This window comes from Phyllobates terribilis, unplaced genomic scaffold, assembly GCF_046119375.1.
Source record: "Phyllobates terribilis strain yellow unplaced genomic scaffold, ASM4611937v1 Scaffold_1__5_contigs__length_1240528914, whole genome shotgun sequence".
NCBI lineage: Eukaryota > Metazoa > Chordata > Amphibia > Anura > Dendrobatidae > Phyllobates > Phyllobates terribilis.
In genome coordinates this window covers 505,117,825-505,129,710 of record NW_027362761.1, presented here as the reverse complement: position 1 = coordinate 505,129,710, position 11,886 = coordinate 505,117,825, and positions in this window count along the sequence as shown.

The following is an 11,886-nucleotide window of genomic DNA, read 5'->3' as shown; positions in this document are numbered from 1 at the left end:
TGGCCTCGGGTCTTAGCGGGCTACCTGCAGCCCCCTGGGCCCTCTGTGGCCACCTTTTCGGCGAGTATTAACTGTGGTGATGGGTATCTGCACCCTGAAAGTGCAGCCACCTCCGGTTGCTAGATGGACTTGAAGTATCCGTACTAGTTAAGGGGCCAGTCCCCTCTGCGGCTTGATCCATCCACTGTCTTGTAGATTCGGGCGTACGGGTGGCCTCCAGCACTGCCCGTACCCCTAGGATCCCTTCTCTTCTACTCCTGGAGCCTTTCTCCTACTCCCTCTCCTCTTTACTTCTCTTTCTTTTCAGGCCTGGGCCTCAGTGGCTAGGCCCGCCTCTGGAGCAGAGCTCCTGCAGAGCCACTGCTCCTGACACTCTGACTGAACTGAACCCTGATCTAAGATGGTTCCCTCTTTTTATACCTCCTTCTACGAGTGCTCCCAGAATCTACGTCCTCCACCCACACCCATTACATGGTTCCCCCTTACTGTGGCTCCCCCCACTCCAGCCAGGGACCAATGACTGTGCTCTCCTGTAGGAGCAATCTCGCCCTGCCCTCTGAAATGTGGTGTAGTGAATGCAGATGTTAGGGCCCTGAGCCGTACTCCTTCCTTACCTGAGGGTGAGATACCACACCTCTGGGTGAGATGCAATACCTCTGTGGCGACCGAACCCTCACGGGCGCCACAGCTGCATTCGGATCGCACGCATCCGTATAATCTATGGGTGCATGTGAAACATCGCACTGCACTCTGATATCACCCGAGTGCAGTGCGATACACGCCGATGTCAGCAGCAGAGGAGATGGAGAAATTGATTTCTCCGTCTCCTCTGCAGCTGTGTTGCGATCCTCTCTGTGCGAGAGGATCGGAGCACTGACATTCAGCTCACGCTCGCAGAGGAGCAGGAGCCTGAATGTCATTAGCATATCGCATCAGATGCCACACGCTAGTGGGACCCCGGCCTAATAAGCTAATCACCTTGACAGCCGGCAGCCTACACTGCCGTTTTAGCGAGTCCATTTCTGTTCCTAAATAGGACAATCTTGAAAGAAGAGTAACATTTTTTTTCACCCTAATTCTATTAATAATTCCGTGAATATGTCCAGCAGATCTTCATAAATCCCTGACCCTGCTGGCCCCGCCAAAAGGAAAACATCCAAAATGATTCCCTATCTATCACTGACAAGTCCCAATGCAAAAATGTATATTAAATGACTCAGAGGATGCACGAGATACTGCACAACCTATGGGAACATATTTATCCACAAAAACAGGTCAGGAAAGGACCCTGGGCACTGCCCACACATGACTGTCCCACATGTGTCTGTTTCAATTTGCAAGCAAACTTTTGATTATAGTTTTTTTCATTAGATGCCAAGCATACCTTCCTACCTTAAATGGAATCTGTCAACAGGTTTCTATTACCCCATCTGAGACCAGCATAGTGTGGGGACTTAGACCCCAAATCCAGAGATGTGTCACTTACTTTATTGGTTGCTGAATTTTTGATTAAAACATTTTTTTTTCTGCTACAGATCTAGCAGTTCTCTGAAAGCTGAGCTCTATATAACCCCGCCTACAGCACTGATTGGCAGCTTTCTGTGTACACTGCGCATAGGCAGAAATTTGTGGTGGGGCATGGTTGGACTACCCAGCAGCAGTTTACTAGTCCACTATTGATAATTTCCTGCTGATAAAACTAACATTAAAATAATACAAAAACTACATTAAGTAGACCAGTAAGTGATACATCCCTGGATCAGGGTCTCTGTCCCTAAATTATGTAGGTAGCAAAAACCTGGCGACTTATTTCCTTTAACCTACCATATATGTTTCCTTTGTCTGAATTTTGTAGTTTTTTCCCTTACCAATACACTCACATAAACAAAAAACCTTATTCCATCCTACAATGTTTCTCCTCTGCTTCCTCACTACCTGCCTAAGTCTGTCTTAGCCACCAAGACTTCTCTAAAAAAACAAAACATCCACGTACTCTCCTTCCCTGATGCACTTACGACAAATGTATAAGTGGATGACAATGAACACACCCTGCGCTGTGACTAGTATCTCACTGTTCTGAGCTTTCAGCCATGTAGTGATCACCTCTTTCTTATAACACTTCACAGCTTTCAAACACTTTATTAACGTGTTAAACATATTTCCTTCCTTACTGCATGCATCTTCATCTGACCATACAAACAGAAAAAACTGATGGCACTTCCAATACAAGAAATAGGTGTGAACAGGTGCTTACTACACTGTGTTCCAAATTATTATGCAAATAATATTTTCTCAGATTTTCCCAAATTACCTATATGAATTGCAGTCATTGTAATTTTCTAGTCAAATAACTATTAGAGTACAATTGAAAGGTTTTTGTACAAACTGCCTATGATAACAGTATATTTTTAAAAAAATAAAAAACTCAAACTGCACTCAAAATGCATGTTCCAAATTATTATGCACAGCAGAGTTTTCAACCTTTTCATTTTAATAAAGAACAAAAAAATGGTCATTTTTGAAATTATAAGCATTAGCAGGTTATTACAAACTGAAATCAAACAGTTTTCAACTCAAAACTTTATTCTAGGTGATGTTACATTTGCACATAGGACCCCTTGTTCGAAAGGAGCTTCTGAACTCTCTCGTCCATTGAATTTGTCAGGTTTTGGATGGTTTCTGCTTCAATTGTTTTGCATGAGGACAGAATACCCTCCCAGAACTGTTGCTTGGATGTGAACTGCCTCCCGCCATCATAGACACTCCTTTTGATGATGCTCCAGAGGTTCTCAATGGGGTTGAGGTCAGGGGAGCATGGGGGCCACACCATAGGTTTGTCCCCTTTTATGCCCATAGCAGCCAGAGATGCAGATGTGTTATGTGCAGCATGAGACGGGGCATTATGGAGAAGCTACCTCCATATTTCTATTTTCTACAGCAGTAATGATATTCATATTTCATACCTCATGTTTACATACTTAGCGTTGCAGAGTGCTACTTTATTTGTTAATTCATCTGACCATACAGCCCCATCCGATGAATAAGGCCACGGCCCCACCATCAGTATTCGGTCAGTACTTTTTCTCAGGAGTGGGAACCCTAATCAGGTGAGGAACAATCAGAGAAAAAGTATAATAGAAACAAGTCACCAATTCTGCATTTATCACCCACTCCTGGTTTTGGCTCCCACTCCTGAGAAAAAATACTGACCGAATACTGATAGTGGGGCCGTGGCCTTAGAATCAGACTTACTTGGCTACGGCGGTGCTGCTTGGATTGTGTCCTTGCTGTGACTTGCTCTTGTTTGGCCACTGTTTGCTGCGTGAGACCTCCATGCCCCGGCCACCTCTTATCGTCTAGTGTCCACATCTTGTTGCACCTTGTCGCTGCTTCAATCTCTTATTTTTTAATAAAGAGCGTGATATGAAATAAAATGCCAAACATACACAAAATGAAAGGAAATCAATATCTGCAGGATCGGACCACCATCTAATGTGTATGGGGATCTTCCGACTAGCGTATGCTAGGATTTCTTTGCCCACCCTTTTGTTCTCTTGAAGATCAGCCATTGACTTCTCTCTGGCTGCAGTTTTCTCTTTCCGCATTGAAAACATAAACGCTTGGCCGAGCCGAACCTTCATGTGTATGGTGAAGTCAGGGGAGATAGCTGACAGATTTGGATGTCAGCAATCGCCTGTGCAGGACCACCTTAAAGAAGCACTCCTCCTCCCATCAAAGTTTTTATCCTCTTAATATATTGCAATCATCATATTATATAGCGCTGTGTACATACAATTGCTCATTTTGCCCTTCTACCCAGTTAATTCTTCTCTTTTCCATTAGGTCTATGACATCACGTGATTAAAAACTGACTAGTTGAATCTTTCTAAGCTCTATGTAGAAACAAGAAGTCAATTTTTCCTGTACAAGTCATAAGTCCCTGGCAAGTGGAGGAGGGAGTAGCTGGGTCAGGAGCTGAAGAGGAGAATGATAAATGCAGGGACAAGAGACTTTCTGCTTTTACACAGCACAGAGATTAGAACAATTATCTGGGTAGAAAGGCAAAATGAGCAATTGTAAGTACACAGAGCTATATAATATGATGGCTGCAATAAGTTAAGAGGATAAAACTTTGATGGGAGGAGGAGGGTTTCTTTAACACATTGCAGATTATGAACAACAGTTTTCTATTGTTTAATAAATCTCCATTGTTGGAGTGAAAGCCTTGAAAATACTGTATGTTATAGTAGACTATTTATGCACAAATTTATTCCACTCTTTTCCAATTTCTTAAAAGGAGTCTATCATCAGGTCTTTGCTACCCCATCTGAGAGCAGCATGATATAGGGGCAGAGACTCTGATTCCAGAGATGTATCACACAACTTCAGCAGGCAGCCCAGTGAGGCTGCGTGCCCACGTTGCGGATTACAAGCGTTTTTGCTGCGGATTTTCCGCAGCGGAAACGCTTGTAAAACGCTTGGTAATCCGCATCCCATGGTCCCCAATGAGAATCCTCAAGTTCTATGCCCATGCTGCGGATTTTTCCGCAGCGTTTATGCTGTGTTCAAAAATCCGCAGCATGTTCATTAATTTTGCATTTCCGCAAGCGGAATTGCCTTATACAATGCAATAAAAAACGCAAGGCAATTCCGCATGCGTTTTTCTGGGAGAGGACATGCGGAAATGAAGCAGAAATTTTTTGCTTCATTTCCGCAACGTGGGCACATAGCCTAAGTGACACATCGCTGGAATCAGGGTCTCTGTCTCTATATTATGCTACACTCAGATTAGGTAACAAAAACCTGGTGGCAGTTTCCCTTAAAAAATAATATCAACAACAAACCACCATCTCATTATACTTTTCTATAGAATTGTGAATAAATTATGACAAACATCAGTACTTTAATGCATATTTAATTGGCACAGATAATGGAAAAAAAAGTAAAATAAACATTTTTACCTAATCAAGATGGGCATTCACAGAAATAACATTGGTGAACACTATTTCTATAGGGTAGGTACAACTTCTGATCTGAACTGGAGAAATTCCAAATCAAAAACTTTTACAATTGATGGCATTGCAAAACATAACAAAACACCACAACAATCCAATATAACGTAACAGAGAGTGTACTGTACCCATAAGTCCTACTTAGGATTCAGTAACACACAGTACTTATTCACATGGCCACTGTTTAATTATTAAATTAAATGTCTTGTCCTAAACTGTCGAAATATCACTAATCTGCAGGATTACCACAGCTGATAGTCCTACTGAATAGACTGTTAGAATTTGTATTATGGCAAGAAAAAAGCAGCTAAGTAAAGAAAAACGAGTGGCCATCATTACTTTAAGAAATGAAGGTCAGTCAGTCCGAAAAATTGGGAAAACTTTGAATGTGTCCCCAAGTGCAGTTGCAAAAACCATCAAGCGCTACAAAGAAACTGGCTCACATGCGGACCGCCCCAGGAAAGGAAGACCAAGAGTCACCTTTGCTTCTGAGGATAAGTTTATCCAAGTCACCAGCCTCAGAAATCGCAGGTTAACAGCAGCTCAGATTAGAAACCAGGTCAATGCCACACAGAGTTCTAGCAGCAGACACATCTCTTCAACAACTGTTAAGAGGAGACTTTGTGCAGCAGGCCTTCATGGTAAATAGCTGCTAGGAAACCACTGCTAAGGACAGGCAACAAGCAGAAGAAACTTGTTTGGGCTAAAGAACACAAGGAATGGACATTAGACCAGTGGAAATCTGGGCTTTGGTCTGATGAGTCCAAATTTGAGATCTTTGGTTCCAACCACTGTGTCTTTGTGCGACGCAGAAAAGGTGAACGGATGGACTCTACATGCCTGGTTCCCACCGTGACGCATGGAGGAGGAGGTATGATGGTGTGGGGGTGCTTTGCTTGTGACACTGTTGGGGATTTATTCAAAATTGAAGGCATACTGAACCAGCATGGCTACCACAGCATCTTTCAGCAGCATGCTATTCCATCCGGTTTGCGTTTAGTTGGACCATCATTTATTTTTCAACAGGACAATGACCCCAAACACACCTCCAGGCTGTGTAAGGGCTATTTGACCAAGAAGGAGAGTGATGGGGTGCTACGCCAGATGACATGGCCTCCACAGTCACCAGACCTGAACCCAATCGAGATGGCTTGGGGTGAGCTGGACCGCAGAGTGAAGGCAAAAGAGCCAACAAGTGCTAAGCATCTCTGGGAACTCCTTCAAGATTGTTGGAAGACCATTTACGGTGACTACCTCTTGAAGCTCATCAAGAGAATGCCAAGAGTGTGCAAAGCAGTCATCAAAGCAAAAGGTGGCTACTTTGAAGAACCTAGAATATAAGACATATTTTCAGTTGTTTCACACTTTTTTGTTAAGTATATAATTCCACATGTGTTAATTTATAGTTTTGATGCCTTCAGTGTGAATGTACAATTTTCATAGTCATGAAAATACAGAAAAATCTTTAAATGAGAAGGTGTGTCCAAACTTTTGGTCTGTACTGTATATATACACACAATATAGATACTAGTGGGCTGAGGGGTATGTGTGTGTGTATATGTATATATGTATAATTATATGGATTTTTTTATTTTATTCTTAGTTTTACAGATGGATAACGCAGGAGCAGACACTACTACTCTCATCATTGTCCCTGCTGGTGCTGATCGCAGTATCCGCAGGGAACCTTGATGAGGGCAGTGTTCAGCACCCTGCACTTGGGAACAGCGCAAGCTGTACACTGATTTCCAAGCACACAGATGTCATCCATGTGCGGTACGTGTTTACATGGACCCATTGACTTGAATGAGTCCATGTGATATGTGCTGCCGGCCAAAAACAGACATGTCAGCGTGTGGATCACACGGTCCGTAGAAACACACTGACATGTGCGCAGACCCATTCATGTGAATGGTTTTGTGTGTGTCAGTGTCTATGGTACGTGTGGAAACTGTCATCACACGTACCGGACACACTGACGTCTGAAAGAGGCCTAAAATATGGTTGTTTGAGTAGTGGAAAACCCCTTTAAGGTGTTAACAGCAGGTGGCGGAGCTCAGTTCCACCCACGACTGTGAGAGACAGATCCTGGTTGTAACTGCGCCCCGACACTGACAGCTGCTCAGCATTAGGGCTCTTTCACATGTCCGAATATTACAGCTATTGGCAAAAACAGTACTGGAGATATCCGAGTCAGTGTGTACCTGTGTGGAATACGTGTGGCAACCGTGTGCTGCCCATGTGTGGCATCAGGATCACACGTACCGATGCCTGGGAATTAGCGGTACAGATAGTGCTGTTCCCAAGCACGGGGTGCTGGAGGCATCACTCATCATTGTCCCCTGCTTGTACTGCAATTAGCACCAGCAGAGGACAATGTTGAGAGCTGTAATGTGCTGCTGCTGTGTCCAGCAAGTGTTAAAATAAGAATAAAATAAAAAAATCCTTATACTCACCTGTCTCACGCTGTAATCCATCTGACCGACAGGCGACCATATACGCCGAGGAGCAAAGCAGAATGACTCGCTGCAGCCAGCGGACCCCTGACCTGCGCTGTCACTCAGTGAGCTCAGGGCAGGTCAGAGTCCCGTTCGCTGCAGCGAGTCATTCTGCTTTGCTCCTTGGTGTGTGCGGTCACCTGTATTACAGCGTTGGACACTGGATTTTTCCAACTACAGATAGGTGAGTATAAGGATTTTTTACATTTTATTCTTACTTTTACACTTGCTGGAAACAGCGGGGGCTAGATACAACTGTCAACATTATCCCATGCCCGTGCTGATCGCAGCATCGGAAGGGAACCATGATGAGGGCAGCGTTCAGCACCCGGCGCTTGGGAACAGCGCTAACTTTACACTGATTCCCAGGCACCGGTACGTGTCACACGGCTGATACATGGATGTCATCAGTGTGGGACATTTTGCGGCCCATGCGGTGTGCAAAGAACGAACATGTCAGCGTGTTTTACACACGGTCTGTGGAAACACACTGACATGTGCACAGACCCATTCATTTGAATGGGTCTACGTGTGTCAGTGTCTCCAGTACGTGTGGAATCTGTTCCCAAATGCTGGAGATACTGACGTGTGAAAGCGGCCTTAAAGCCGGTTTTCAGTCAGTGCAGGGGCGCAGTTACAGTGTACATGTATAGTAATAATGGCCCATGAGTGCCCAGCATCACTTATGTGATCGGCCGGTCATGTGACCACGTTTGCTATTTGCATGTGTTGACTACACTCTTTCTGCTTTTCTCAATTCTCTGCTATTGAGAGAAGCCAAACGTTTCTAGTCGACACGTGCAAATAGCAAACGTGTGTTGGCATGACCAGCTGATCACATAAGTGATGCTGGTGACTGATGACAGCAGTTGCACCGCACCCTGTCATGATTTACCAGTCTGCAGTCACATAGAGTGACTGCAGACTTTTATCCCAAGCACACACAATCCCTCTAATAACTTTATAGAAATAATAAGCTGCTCATTATGAAACAATTAGAGGGATTGTCTGGTCTTCAGCTACAAGTCTGCAGTGACTATATGACTGCAGACTTGTGAATCCTCACATTGCATGCACAGCACACTGTCAGGACTCTCCAGTGCAGGGAGCGGGTTGTCATGTGACCTCAAGTATGTGATTTGCATACACCTGGCCACATTCCACCTACACTGTTTCCGGTCTCGCTCAATACACTTGTATTGAATGAGGCCGCGCAGTTGGAATGTGACCAAGCGCATGTAAATCGCATACTCGCCGATACGGGCAATGGTGAATCATCACAGTGTGCGTAATGTAAGGAGTCACATGTCTGTAGCCACAAAGAGGCACGGCAGACTTGTAGATTTAGACCGGACAACCCCTTTAGACAGAGTGCAACTCATGCCATGGTTACTGTATGGGGGCTTATTATACTATCAGGCAGGGGCTTATTATAAGACCTAAGTTGTAAATATAGTAAGTCCCCTATCTCCACCCTCCCCAGACAACAGCTATGACATGAGATTGCACATAAACTCAGAACACAAGGTCCCCAGTGCCCCACTCCCACTACCCCAAATCAGCTCCCCGTATTCCCCTCACATCCACCCCACTCCCACAGTAACAGTATATGCTGCAATTCATTAAAAAAAACTAAATTGGCTCCAGCAGCACTTACATATATGAGACTGATGATGATTGGTCCGGGCCAGGCACAGTCTAGGCACAATCTCTGCTGCAGCAGCTCACTAGGATTCAGGGTCCAGTGTGGACCAATCAGGGCGCTGATGGAGAGGAGCTAACTGCAGCTCTGCCAGCCTATAGAAGATCATGACAGGCCCTCTTGTTCAGCTAATCAGCTCAGGCAGGGAAGCGAGGGAGGTGGAGCAGCTCCTCTTTGGCAGACTACAGGCGCGTGAGTCACAGCTTCTGACAGACGCGCCCGTGTTGTGTATGCTGGGTCTTGCTCTGTGTGACATCATGCGGCAGGGCGGGCCCAGCATTATTTAAACAGCCTGCGGCCGTGGGCCCGCGGCGATGATAACAAACATTGCGAATTATAATGGGGGCAATTCATGGGCCCCCCGGAGCTTCGGGCCCGGGCGGTAGCCCAGATTGACCTCATTATAATCCGCCTATGTCTGTATGGCATGTGATTTTTTTTTTTCTCGCATTATCCAAGTTCGGAGTGAAATCGCAGCATGTTGTGATTTTTTTCCTCACCCCGAATACAGCTGAGAAAAAAACCCTGCAGATTTGCATTGCCTTATTGAATAACATTGGTCCGAGTGCAATCCCTTATTTATCAGATTGCACTCGTCTAATCTATACGCTTGGGTGAGTGAACCCTAAGAGTCCAAAGATCCCCACGCCTGCTCACTCAACAACTGCAGCGTTGGACACCTATGCGCCCTGACGATTTCTGGGTCTACAGGGCCATGAAAACAGCTCAGTGCTCTAGAGCAAATTGGGGATGTAAAATGTCCTCCACTTTGGTTTCTTCAACATGTGATCCATGCTGGAATTAATAGTCTCGGCTTCAAAAACCGATGTGATAGCTATCAGACCAAAACCAGGGCTTGTTAAAAATTTTGAGGGACACAAAATTGTCTTTATAGCTAAATATAATGGAAGGTTGTGATGAGGAGTACTACGCTAGAAGGTGACAATTTAATTAAGACACAAACCTCAATGAAAAAGAGCTGTCCTTATTTTATTACGTTAGAGTTTAGTACGACAGCGCTGTGGCTCAGTGTTAGCGCTGTAGCTTTGCAGCCCAGAGGTCCTGGATCCAGATCTTACCAATGAGTTTGTATGTTCTCCCCGTGTTTGTGTGGGTTTCTTCCGGGTTCTCCGGTTTCATCCCACACCCCAAAGACATACTGATAGGGAATGTAGATTGTGAGCCCCAATGGGGACAGTGATGATGATGTCTCTAAAGTACTGTGGAATTTTATGGTGCTATATGAGTAAATAAATAATAATAATAATAGTACAATGGAATTATTAAAGTAATTATCTCAACATGATTAATGGGTAAATTGTGAAAACTGGCAGATTTGCAGTTTATCCTATTGAAAATCTTCTCTGTTCTCAAGAAGGAGCACTCAGCACAAAGCTTGCAAGCTCTTTACTATACAGCTTGTAAGCGCTGCTCAGAAGCTAGCTCGATCCAGTCAGGTTCAGTTCCCTTGCGCTCCTCCAATGCTGTAAAGGCAAAGCTGCCGCTGCTGGCATTAACTGAGGGCGTACAGTTCAGTTCAGAGGCTCAATCAATGCCGCCAGCCCGGACTGTCAAACATCAGGAGTGCACTGACCAGCAGGAAGCAGAGAGGCAGAGGAGCAGTGCGCTCCTGAAGATCAATCTTTAGAACAAACGTTAAATGAATTGTGCCTTTTTAATAGTTTTGCTAATCTCCACAGTTTACAACAGTCCTGCACACATTGTAGATGACGTCCCTATATATTTACACTCTTGAGAAGTCACATTGTGTCCAAGTGACCATTCATAGTGCGCACATGGAGATTTATTACAACACAAACTGACCCTTTTTTCACTCCTCTCACACAGGCACACTATTCTAGACAATTTTCAAACCAGTATACTGAGTAAATCTGGCACACACCACTTTTGCCACAATCTGTGCGAGAGTTCTGCCATGTGAGCACAATTGCACACGCCGTGCCTGGCTGCGTGCATCTGAAGCTCCGCTCACTGTGATGCCCGATGGCAACAAGATTATGTTTCAAGTTTTTGCGGCAATTGGGCATCACAGTGCGCGGACTTTCAGATACTTGCAGGAAACCGCAGCAATCCAATAATGAAATGTAATGGACCCTTATTAAATTATAGATAATTCTATGGTAGCACTGCAATAGGTTTCAACATTTCCATCCACCCCCCAGAAGTCAGTCTCTTTTTGCTTTTCTTTGAGACTCACATCATTGCTCTCTTGCACACACATAGAGACAGAATTTCAGATAATGGATCAGCTGAGGAATTAAAGGATGAGAAAGCATCCAATAAGAAGACATGTTCCCAAAGTACCTCGTTAAAGGGGTTCTCTGGTGAAAACAAGTTATCACCTCTCCAAGGGAATTACACTGATTTGCAGAATGCGGCAATTTTATCCCTGTTAGAATAGAGCGGCACTGCGTATACTTGATCGCTGCTCCATTCATCCGCTATAGGGCTGACAAAATCTGTGCTCCAGTTTTTCGGGCCACTCCATAAAGAAAAAAATGGAGTGGCAGTCTGGCGTCCGACCTGCTCCTTCATTTTGTAACGGGGATAAAAGTTTTCTGATGTGCTAATCTGTGTTGGGTCCCAGAAGTGGGACACCCACCAATCAGCAAATTATTATCTATCCATGGCTGTTCGAGGGTAACTGTGTATA